The sequence below is a fragment of the Syngnathus scovelli genome, unplaced genomic scaffold, assembly GCF_024217435.2.
Source record: "Syngnathus scovelli strain Florida unplaced genomic scaffold, RoL_Ssco_1.2 HiC_scaffold_332, whole genome shotgun sequence".
Lineage (NCBI taxonomy): Eukaryota > Metazoa > Chordata > Actinopteri > Syngnathiformes > Syngnathidae > Syngnathus > Syngnathus scovelli.
This window is the reverse complement of record NW_026061426.1, coordinates 20001-31746: the sequence shown is the minus strand read 5'-3', so window position 1 is coordinate 31746 and position 11746 is coordinate 20001.

The following is an 11746-nucleotide window of genomic DNA, read 5'->3' as shown; positions in this document are numbered from 1 at the left end:
TCCGCCGTAAGGGTGTCCGACCCGGCCGGTTCCTCCGGTCGGCCTGAACGAGCGAAAATTCGGCCTCTTCCCCTGGAGGGTCCTGTCAAGTTTAACGAATATTTTCTAAGTGCCATCGGCTCTTCCGCCGTAATGTGTCCGACTCGGCCGGTTCCTCCGGTCGGCCTGAACGAGCGAAAATTCGGCCTCTTCCCCTGGAGGTCCTGTCAAGTTTAACGAATATTTCTAAGTGCCATCGGCTCTTCCGCCGTAAGGTGTCCGACTCGGCCGGTTCCTCCGGTCGGGCCTGAACGAGCGAAAATTCGGCCCTCTTCCCCTGGAGGTCCTGTCAAGTTTAACGAATATTTTCTAAGTGCCATCGGCTCTTCCGCCGTAAGGTGTCCGACTCGGCCGGTTCCTCCGGTCGGCCTGAACAAGCGAAAATCTCGGCCTCTTCCCCTGGAGGTCCGTTCAAGTTTAACGAATATTTTTCTAAGTGCCATCGGCTCTTCCGCCGTAAGGTGTCCGACTCGGCTGGTTCCCGATGTCGGCCAGAACAAGTGGAAACTCGGCCTCTTCCCCTGGAGGTCAGTTGAAGTTTAACGAATATTTTCAAAGTGCCAACGGCTGCTCCGCCGTAAAGCGTCCGACTCGGCTGGTTCCCGATGTCGGCCAGAACAAGTGAAAATTCGGCCTCTTCCCCTGGAGGTCCGTTCAAGATTAACGAATATTTTCTAAGTGCCAACGGCTGCTCCGCCGTAAAGCGTCCGACTCGGCTGGTTCCCGATGTCGGCCAGAACAAGTGAAAATTCGGCCTCTTCCCCTGGAGGTCCGTTCAAGATTAACGAATATTTTCTAAGTGCCAACGGCTCTTGCGCCGAAAAGCGTCCGCCTCGGCTGGTTCCCGATGTCGGCCAGAACAAGTGAAAATTCGGCCTCTTCCCCTGGAGGTCCGTTCAAGATTAACGAATATTTTCTAAGTGCCAACGGCTCTTGCGCCGAAAAGCGTCCGCCTCGGCTGGTTCCCGCGGTCGGACACAAAATGTGTCAATTCGGCCTCTCTGAGGTACCAGGGGTGGGCTTTATGTACTTGGTCCCCCCACTTAGTGTACTCATCACTTTACCCCCCTTTCGCAAAATATAGTCGGCACGTATGTGCAGAACTGTTTATTTTCATTTTAAAAATTGTCTAAGTGCCAGCGGAAGCTGTCACACGAACTGTCCGAGCTACCACGGTGCCCATCCCGGGCAGTGACGGCAAAAGGCCGATGTGTGTTTGATGGAAGTCTGAATAATTTCTAAGTGCCAACGGCTCAACCGCCGTAAAGTGTCCGCCTCGGCCGGTTCTCCCGGTCGGCCCGAACGAGCGAAAATTCGGCCTCTTTCCCTGGAGGTCCGGAACATTTTGGCGAATATTTTCTAAGTGCCAACGGCTGCTCCGCCGTAAAGTGTCCGCCTCGGCTGGTTCCCCCGGTCGGCCAGAACAAGTGAAAATTCGGCCTCTTCCCCTGGAGGTCCGGCCAAGTTCGGCGAATATTTCCTAAGTGCCAACGGCTGCTCCGCCGTAAAGAGACCGACTCGGCTGGTTCCCGATGTCGGCCAGAACAAGTGAAAATTCGGCCTCTTCCCCTGGAGGTCAGTTGAAGTTTAACGAATATTTCCTAAGTGCCAACGGCTGCTCCGCCGTAAAGTGTCCGACTCGGCTGGTTCCCGATGTCGGCCAGAACAAGTGAATATTCGGCCTCTTCCCCTGGAGGTCCGGAACATTTTGGCAAATATTTCCTAAGTGCCAACGGCTGCTCCGCCGTAAAGAGTCCGACTCGGCTGGTTCCCGATGTCGGCCAGAACAAGTGAAAATTCGGCCTCTTCCCCTGGAAGTCCGGCCGAGTTCGGCGAATATTTCCTAAGTGCCAACGGCTGTTCCGCCGTAAAGAGTCCGACTCGGCTGGTTCCCGATGTCGGCCAGAACAAGTGAATATTCGGCCTCTTCCCCTGGAGGTCCGTTCAAGATTAACGAATATTTTCTAAGTGCCAACGGCTGCTCCGCCGTAAAGTGTCCGACTCGGCTGGTTCCCGATGTCGGCCAGAACAAGTGAAAATCCGGCCTCTTCCCCTGGAAGTCCGGCCAAGTTCGGCGAATATTTTCTAAGTGCCAACGGCTGCTCCGCCGTAAAGCGTCCGACTCGGCTGGTTCCCGATGTCGGCCAGAACAAGTGGAAATTCGGCCTCTTCCCCTGGAGGTCAGTTGAAGTTTAACGAATATTTCCTAAGTGCCAACGGCTGCTCCGCCGTAAAGTGTCCGACTCGGCTGGTTCCCGATGTCGGCCAGAACAAGTGAATATTCGGCCTCTTCCCCTGGAGGTCCGGAACATTTTGGCAAATATTTCCTAAGTGCCAACGGCTGCTCCGCCGTAAAGAGTCCGACTCGGCTGGTTCCCGATGTCGGCCAGAACAAGTGAAAATCCGGCCTCTTCCCCTGGAAGTCCGGCCGAGTTCGGCGAATATTTTCTAAGTGCCAACGGCTGCTCCGCCGTAAAGCGTCCGACTCGGCTGGTTCCCGATGTCGGCCAGAACAAGTGGAAATTCGGCCTCTTCCCCTGGAGGTCAGTTGAAGTTTAACGAATATTTTCTAAGTGCCAACGGCTGCTCCGCCGTAAAGCGTCCGACTCGGCTGGTTCCCGATGTCGGCCAGAACAAGTGAAAATTCGGCCTCTTCCCCTGGAAGTCCGGCCGAGTTAAGGCAAATATTTCCTAAGTGCCAACGGCTGCTCCGCCTTAAAGCGTCCGACTCGGCTGGTTCCCGATGTCGGCCAGAACAAGTGACAATTCGGCCTCTTCCCCTGGAGGTCCTTTCAAGTTTAACGAATATTTTCTAAGTGCCAACGGCTGCTCCGCCTTAAAGCGTCCGACTCGGCTGGTTCCCGATGTCGGCCAGAACAAGTGACAATTCGGCCTCTTCCCCTGGAGGTCCTTTCAAGTTTAACGAATATTTTCTAAGTGCCAACGGCTGCTCCGCCTTAAAGCGTCCGACTCGGCTGGTTCCCGATGTCGGCCAGAACAGGTGAAAATTCGGCCTCTTCCCCTGGAGGTCCGTTCAAGTTTGGGGAATATTTTCTAAGTGCCAACGGCTGCTCCGCCTTAAAGTGTCCGACTCGGCTGGTTCCCGATGTCGGGCAGAACAAGTGACAATTCGGCCTCTTCCCCTGGAAGTCCGGTCGAGTTTGGCGAATATTTTCTAAGTGCCAACGGCTGCTCCGCCGTAAAGCGTCCGACTCGGCTGGTTCCCGATGTCGGCCAGAACAAGTGAAAATTCGGCCTCTTCCCCTGGAGGTCCGTTCAAGATTAACGAATATTTTCTAAGTGCCAACGGCTCTTGCGCCGAAAAGCGTCCGCCTCGGCTGGTTCCCGATGTCGGCCAGAACAAGTGAAAATTCGGCCTCTTCCCCTGGAGGTCCGTTCAAGATTAACGAATATTTTCTAAGTGCCAACGGCTCTTGCGCCGAAAAGCGTCCGCCTCGGCTGGTTCCCGCGGTCGGACACAAAATGTGTCAATTCGGCCTCTCTGAGGTACCAGGGGTGGGCTTTATGTACTTGGTCCCCCCACTTAGTGTACTCATCACTTTACCCCCCTTTCGCAAAATATAGTCGGCACGTATGTGCAGAACTGTTTATTTTCATTTCAAAAATTGTCTGAGTGCCAGCGGAAGCTGTCACACGAACTGTCCGAGCTACCACGGTGCCCATCCCGGGCAGTGACGGCAAAAGGCCGATGTGTGTTTGATGGAAGTCTGAATAATTTCTAAGTGCCAACGGCTCAACCGCCGTAAAGTGTCCGCCTCGGCCGGTTCTCCCGGTCGGCCCGAACGAGCGAAAATTCGGCCTCTTTCCCTGGAGGTCCGGAACATTTTGGCGAATATTTTCTAAGTGCCAACGGCTGCTCCGCCGTAAAGTGTCCGCCTCGGCTGGTTCCCCCGGTCGGCCAGAACAAGTGAAAATTCGGCCTCTTCCCCTGGAGGTCCGGAACATTTTGGCGAATATTTCCTAAGTGCCAACGGCTGCTCCGCCGTAAAGTGTCCGCCTCGGCCGGTTCACCCAGTCGGCCAGAACAAGTGAAAATTTGGCCTCTTCCCCTGGAGGTCCGGAACATTTTGGCGAATATTTCCTAAGTGCCAACGGCTGCTCCGCCGTAAAGTGTCCGACTCGGCTGGTTCCCCCGGTCGGCCAGAACAAGTGAAAAATCGGCCTCTTCCCCTGGAAGTCCGGCCGAGTTAAGGCAAATATTTCCTAAGTGCCAACGGCTGCTCAGCCTTAAAGGGTCCGACTCGGCTGGTTCCCGATGTCGGCCAGAACAAGTGAAAATTCGGCCTCTTCCCCTGGAAGTCCGGCCGAGTTAAGGCAAATATTTCCTAAGTGCCAACGGCTGTTCCGCCGTAAAGGGTCCGACTCGGCTGGTTCCCGATGTCGGCCAGAACAAGTGAAAAATCGGCCTCTTCCCCTGGAAGTCCGGCCGAGTTCGGCGAATATTTCCTAAGTGCCAACGGCTGTTCCGCCGTAAAGAGTCCGACTCGGCTGGTTCCCGATGTCGGCCAGAACAAGTGAAAATCCGGCCTCTTCCCCTGGAAGTCCGGCCGAGTTAAGGCAAATATTTCCTAAGTGCCAACGGCTGCTCAGCCTTAAAGGGCCCGACTCGGCTGGTTCCCGATGTCGGCCAGAACAAGTGAAAATTCGGCCTCTTCCCCTGGAAGTCCGGCCGAGTTAAGGCAAATATTTCCTAAGTGCCAACGGCTGTTCCGCCGTAAAGGGTCCGACTCGGCTGGTTCCCGATGTCGGCCAGAACAAGTGAAAAATCGGCCTCTTCCCCTGGAAGTCCGGCCGAGTTCGGCGAATATTTCCTAAGTGCCAACGGCTGTTCCGCCGTAAAGAGTCCGACTCGGCTGGTTCCCGATGTCGGCCAGAACAAGTGAAAATCCGGCCTCTTCCCCTGGAAGTCCGGCCGAGTTAAGGCAAATATTTCCTAAGTGCCAACGGCTGCTCAGCCTTAAAGGGCCCGACTCGGCTGGTTCCCGATGTCGGCCAGAACAAGTGACAATTCGGCCTCTTCCCCTGGAAGTCCGGCCGAGTTAAGGCAAATATTTCCTAAGTGCCAACGGCTGTTCCGCCGTAAAGGGTCCGACTCGGCTGGTTCCCGATGTCGGCCAGAACAAGTGAAAAATCGGCCTCTTCCCCTGGAAGTCCGGCCGAGTTCGGCGAATATTTCCCAAGTGCCAACGGCTGTTCCGCCGTAAAGAGTCCGACTCGGCTGGTTCCCGATGTCGGCCAGAACTAGTGAAAATCCGGCCTCTTCCCCTGGAAGTCCGGCCGAGTTAAGGCGAATATTTCCTAAGTGCCAACGGCTGCTCAGCCTTAAAGTGTCCGACTCGGCTGGTTCCCGATGTCGGCCAGAACAAGTGAAAAATCGGCCTCTTCCCCTGGAAGTCCGGCCGAGTTCGGCGAATATTTCCTAAGTGCCAACGGCTGTTCCGCCGTAAAGAGTCCGACTCGGCTGGTTCCCGATGTCGGCCAGAACAAGTGAAAATCCGGCCTCTTCCCCTGGAAGTCCGGCCGAGTTAAGGCAAATATTTCCTAAGTGCCAACGGCTGCTCAGCCTTAAAGTGTCCGACTCGGCTGGTTCCCGATGTCGGCCAGAACAAGTGAAAATCCGGCCTCTTCCCCTGGAAGTCCGGCCGAGTTAAGGCAAATATTTCCTAAGTGCCAACGGCTGTTCCGCCGTAAAGAGTCCGACTCGGCTGGTTCCCGATGTCGGCCAGAACTAGTGAAAATCCGGCCTCTTCCCCTGGAAGTCCGGCCGAGTTAAGGCGAATATTTCCTAAGTGCCAACGGCTGCTCAGCCTTAAAGTGTCCGACTCGGCTGGTTCCCGATGTCGGCCAGAACAAGTGAATATTCGGCCTCTTCCCCTGGAGGTCCGTTCAAGATTAACGAATATTTTCTAAGTGCCAACGGCTGCTCCGCCGTAAAGTGTCCGACTCGGCTGGTTCCCGATGTCGGCCAGAACAAGTGAAAATCCGGCCTCTTCCCCTGGAAGTCCGGCCAAGTTCGGCGAATATTTTCTAAGTGCCAACGGCTGCTCCGCCGTAAAGCGTCCGACTCGGCTGGTTCCCGATGTCGGCCAGAACAAGTGGAAATTCGGCCTCTTCCCCTGGAGGTCAGTTGAAGTTTAACGAATATTTCCTAAGTGCCAACGGCTGCTCCGCCGTAAAGTGTCCGACTCGGCTGGTTCCCGATGTCGGCCAGAACAAGTGAATATTCGGCCTCTTCCCCTGGAGGTCCGGAACATTTTGGCAAATATTTCCTAAGTGCCAACGGCTGCTCCGCCGTAAAGAGTCCGACTCGGCTGGTTCCCGATGTCGGCCAGAACAAGTGAAAATTCGGCCTCTTCCCCTGGAAGTCCGGCCGAGTTCGGCGAATATTTCCTAAGTGCCAACGGCTGTTCCGCCGTAAAGAGTCCGACTCGGCTGGTTCCCGATGTCGGCCAGAACAAGTGAAAATCCGGCCTCTTCCCCTGGAAGTCCGGCCGAGTTAAGGCAAATATTTCCTAAGTGCCAACGGCTGCTCAGCCTTAAAGTGTCCGACTCGGCTGGTTCCCGATGTCGGCCAGAACAAGTGAAAATCCGGCCTCTTCCCCTGGAAGTCCGGCCGAGTTAAGGCGAATATTTCCTAAGTGCCAACGGCTGCTCAGCCTTAAAGGGTCCGACTCGGCTGGTTCCCGATGTCGGCCAGAACAAGTGAAAATCCGGCCTCTTCCCCTGGAAGTCCGGAACATTTTGGCAAATATTTTCTAAGTGCTAACGGCTGTTGCGCCGTAACGTGTCCGACCCGGCTGGTTCTCCCGGTCGGCCCGAACGAGCGAAAATTCGGCCTCTTCCCCTGGAGGTCCGGAACATTTTGGCGAATATTTCCTAAGTGCCAACGGCTGCTCCGCCGTAAAGGGTCCCACTCGGCTGGTTCCCGATGTCGGCCAGAACAAGTGAAAATTCGGCCTCTTCCCCTGGAAGTGCGGCCAAGTTAAGGCAAATATTTCCTAAGTGCCAACGGCTGTTCCGCCGTAAAGGGTACGACTCGGCTGGTTCCCGATGTCGGCCAGAACAAGTGAAAATTCGGCCTCTTCCCCTGGAGGTCAGTTGAAGTTTAACGAATATTTTCTAAGTGCCAACGGCTGCTCCGCCGTAAAGCGTCCGACTCGGCTGGTTCCCGATGTCGGCCAGAACAAGTGAAAATTCGGCCTCTTCCCCTGGAGGTCCGTTCAAGATTAACGAATATTTTCTAAGTGCCAACGGCTGTTCCGCCGTAAAGCGTCCGACTCGGCTGGTTCCCGATGTCGGCCAGAACAAGTGAAAATTCGGCCTCTTCCCCTGGAGGTCAGTTGAAGTTTAACGAATATTTTCTAAGTGCCAACGGCTGCTCCGCCGTAAAGCGTCCGACTCGGCTGGTTCCCGATGTCGGCCAGAACAAGTGAATATTCGGCCTCTTCCCCTGGAAGTCCGGCCGAGTTCGGCGAATATTTCCTAAGTGCCAACGGCTGTTCCGCCGTAAAGAGTCCGACTCGGCTGGTTCCCGATGTCGGCCAGAACAAGTGAAAATCCGGCCTCTTCCCCTGGAAGTCCGGCCGAGTTCGGCGAATATTTCCTAAGTGCCAACGGCTGCTCAGCCTTAAAGTGTCCGACTCGGCTGGTTCCCGATGTCGGGCAGAACAAGTGACAATTCGGCCTCTTCCCCTGGAAGTCCGGCCGAGTTTGGCGAATATTTTCTAAGTGCCAACGGCTGCTCCGCCGTAAATCGTCCGACTCGGCTGGTTCCCGATGTCGGCCAGAAAAAGTGACAATTCGGCCTCTTCCCCTGGAGGTCCTTTGAAGTTTAGCGAATATTTTCTAAGTGCCAACGGCTCTTGCGCCGAAAAGCGTCCGCCTCGGCTGGTTCCCGCGGTCGGCCGTAATAGGCGAAAATTCGGCCTCTTCCCCTGGAGCGACCTCCAAATTTGGGCGAAATTTTTTCTAAGTGCCTAAAGGTACCAGGGGTTTGGGTACCAGGGGTGCATTACCAACTGGTCTTTTGTCAACCCATGTACTTTTTCTAGAGTACATGGGTTGGTCCCCCCACTTAGTGTACTCATCACTTTACCCCCCTTTCGCAAAATATAGTCAGAACGAGCATGGGGGACGCAATTGTTTTCCATGCAAATCAATTGGGCCTGGTCCGAGCGCTGGTAACGGCCGCCAGCAAGCGTCCCCTGCTCGGATAGCAGAACTGAAGAAGGCACGGCACTTCCAGAGAGAGAGAAAATTTTCTAAGTGCCACATTTCTCAAAAATTTTCAAAGTGCCACATCTCTCAAAAAATTTCTAAGTGCCACATCTCTCAAAAAATTTCTAAGTGCCACATCTCTCAAAAACTTTCAAAGTGCCACATCTCTCAAAAACTTTCAAAGTGCCACATCTCTGAAAAACTTTCTAAGTGCCACGTCTCTGAAAAATTTTCTAAGTGCCACAGCACGGCTGTGAAATATTCAAAGTCCTACAGGCATTGGCAGAATGCGCGGACGGCCGTCTGCTCCCGGCGGCCGCCGCGAAGCTACTACCCCCTCCCGGGGACGGCTGTCTGCTCCCGGCAGCCGTCCTTACCCCCCTCCCCCGTTTGCACCGCCTGAAGTTAGACCCGCCTTGGTAGGGCCCCCACCGGCCCCGGCTCGCCGGCGTTGGGTGGACGGTTCCTGCCCACTTGCGGGTCCCGGTCGCTTGGCAACCGACCGGGGAGGACCAGCCGCCTCCTTAAACACAGGCTGGAAGGGAAATCCGGTCAAGCTACGGAGGACCGGCCGCCTCCATAAACTCAGGCCGGAAGGGAAATCCAATCAAGCTACGGAGGACCGGCCGCCTCCTTAAACACAGGCCGGAAGGGAAATCCAATCAAGCTACGGAGGACCGGCCGCCTCCATAAACTCAGGCCGGAAGGGAAATCCGATCAAGTTACGGAGGACCGGTCGCCTCCCTAAACACAGGCCGGGCAAAAATCCACGAATGGCCCGTCAAGGGTAGAAGGTCATCCAAGGAAGGAGGTACCGGCCGCCTCCTTAAACACAGGCCGGGCAAAAATCTGCGAATGGCCCGTCAAGGGTAGTAGGTCATCCAAGAAAGGGGGTACCGGCCGCCTCTATTAACAGGCCGGGCAAAAATCTGCGAATGGGCCCGTCAAGGGTAGTGGGTCATCCAAGGAAGGAGGTACCGGCCGCCTCCTTAAACACAGGCCGGGCAAAAATCTGCGAATGGCCCGTCAAGGGTAGTAGGTCATCCAAGAAAGGGGGTACCGGCCGCCTCTATTAACAGGCCGGGCAAAAATCTGCGAATGGGCCCGTCAAGGGTAGTGGGTCATCCAAGGAAGGAGGTACCGGCCGCCTCCTTAAACACAGGCCGGGCAAAAATCTGCGAATGGCCCGTCAAGGGTAGAAGGTCATCCAAGGAGGGAGGTACCGGCCGCCTCCTTAAACACAGGCCGGGCAAAAATCTGCGAACGGCCCTTTAAGGGTTCTGTCTCATCCAAGAAAGGGGTACCGGCCGCCTCAGAGGCCGGAGCGAAGGGGGCGAAAGGCTGTCGATGGGGAAGGATCGGGGCCACGGCTAATCTAGCGATGCCCGCGTCGGGCGGTCACTCCGACGAATGAGCGGGGCCGAATCCGGCGCGAGGCGGCCTTCAGGCACGTGGTTCGAGACGACCTCACCCGGCTCTAGCCCGGAGGATCGGAGGCAACGGCCGTCTCCTTAAGCTAAGGCCGGACGAAAATCTGCGGATGCGGTCCATCCAAGGCAGACGGAGGTACCGGCCGCCTCGGTAAATAAAGCCCGGGCAAAAATCTGCGAACGGCCCGTCAAGGGTTCTGGCTCATCCAAGAAAGGGGTACCGGCCGCCTCAGAGGCCGGAGCGAAGGGGGCGAAAGGCTGTCGATGGGGAAGGATCGGGGCCACGGCTAATCTAGCGATGCCCGCGTCGGGCGGTCACTCCGACGAATGAGCGGGGCCGAATCCGGCGCGAGGCGGCCTTCAGGCACGTGGTTCGAGACGACCTCACCCGGCTCTAGCCCGGAGGATCGGAGGCAACGGCCGTCTCCTTAAGCTAAGGCCGGACGAAAATCTGCGGATGCGGTCCATCCAAGGCAGACGGAGGTACCGGCCGCCTCGGTAAACAAAGCCCGGGCAAAAATCTGCGAACGGCCCGTCAAGGGTTCTGGCTCATCCAAGAAAGGGGTACCGGCCGCCTCAGAGGCCGGAGCGAAGGGGGCGAAAGGCTGTCGATGGGGAAGGATCGGGGCCACGGCTAATCTAGCGATGCCCGCGTCGGGCGGTCACTCCGACGAATGAGCGGGGCCGAATCCGGTGTAGGCGGCCTTCAGGCACGTGGTTCGAGACGACCTCACCCGGCTCTAGCCCGGAGGATCGGAGGCAACGGCCGTCTCCTTAAGCTAAGGCCGGACGAAAATCTGCGGATGCGGTCCATCCAAGGCAGACGGAGGTACCGGCCGCCTCGGTAAACAGAGGCCGGGCAAAAATCTGCGAACGGCCCGTCAAGGGTTCTGTCTCATCCAAGAAAGGGGTACCGGCCGCCTCAGAGGCCGGAGCGAAGGGGGCGAAAGGCTGTCGATGGGGAAGGATCGGGGCCACGGCTAATCTAGCGATGCCCGCGTCGGGCGGTCACTCCGACGAATGAGCGGGGCCGAATCCGGCGCGAGGCGGCCTTCAGGCACGTGGTTCGAGACGACCTCACCCGGCTCTAGCCCGGAGGATCGGAGGCAACGGCCGTCTCCTTAAGCTAAGGCCGGACGAAAATCTGCGGATGCGGTCCATCCAAGGCAGACGGAGGTACCGGCCGCCTCGGTAAACAGAGGCCGGGCAAAAATCTGCGAATGGTCCGTCAAGGATTCTGTCTCATCCAAGAAAGGGGGTACCGGCCGCCTTACTAACAGGCCGGAGTACAGGGGGCGAAAGGCTGTCGATGGGGAAGGATCGGGGCCACGGCTAATCTAGCGATGCCCGCGTCGGGCGGTCACTCCGACGAATGAGCGGGGCCGAATCCGGCGCGAGGCGGCCTTCAGGCACGTGGTTCGAGACGACCTCACCCGGCTCTAGCCCGGAGCGAAAAACACTCTTATAACCTGACCGACATGCGCCCATGACCCGCCTTGGTAGGGCCCCCACCGGCCCCGGCTACCGCCGGCGTTGGGTGGACGGTTCCTCCCCACTTGCGGGTCGCACTCCAGCGCTACGGCCGCCGCGCGAGCGCGCGCCCCGCGCCGCCCGCGCAGGCCTAGCGCGAACCGTACGGCAGCGAAACCGAGACGCCCCGGCTCAACCTCACCCAGAGGCCATCCACGGAGGCCGAGCGCGCGATCCGACTTGCGGCACGCCACGTGGGCGTCCGCCGGCCGCGCCGGTCGACCGCGAAACCGATTTCTCAAAGACCAAGCCCGAGTCCCAACCTCCGCACATATCCGCACACGCCTTCCCGACCACCGCGAAGCGGGAGGCGTCTATCGTGGCCGCCGGGGCGTATGACCCCTCCGCGTGAGGCGTGCGGGCTCGGGGGGGCCGCAACGACCGAGTCTGACTCGGACGGGGCGCAGCTTCCCTCCCGGTCGCAGCATCAGCGCCGAACGCGCGACGTCACCAGCCCCCCGGAACGGTTCGTCGGGAGCGCGGCAATGGCCCACATCTCACCTCGCCAG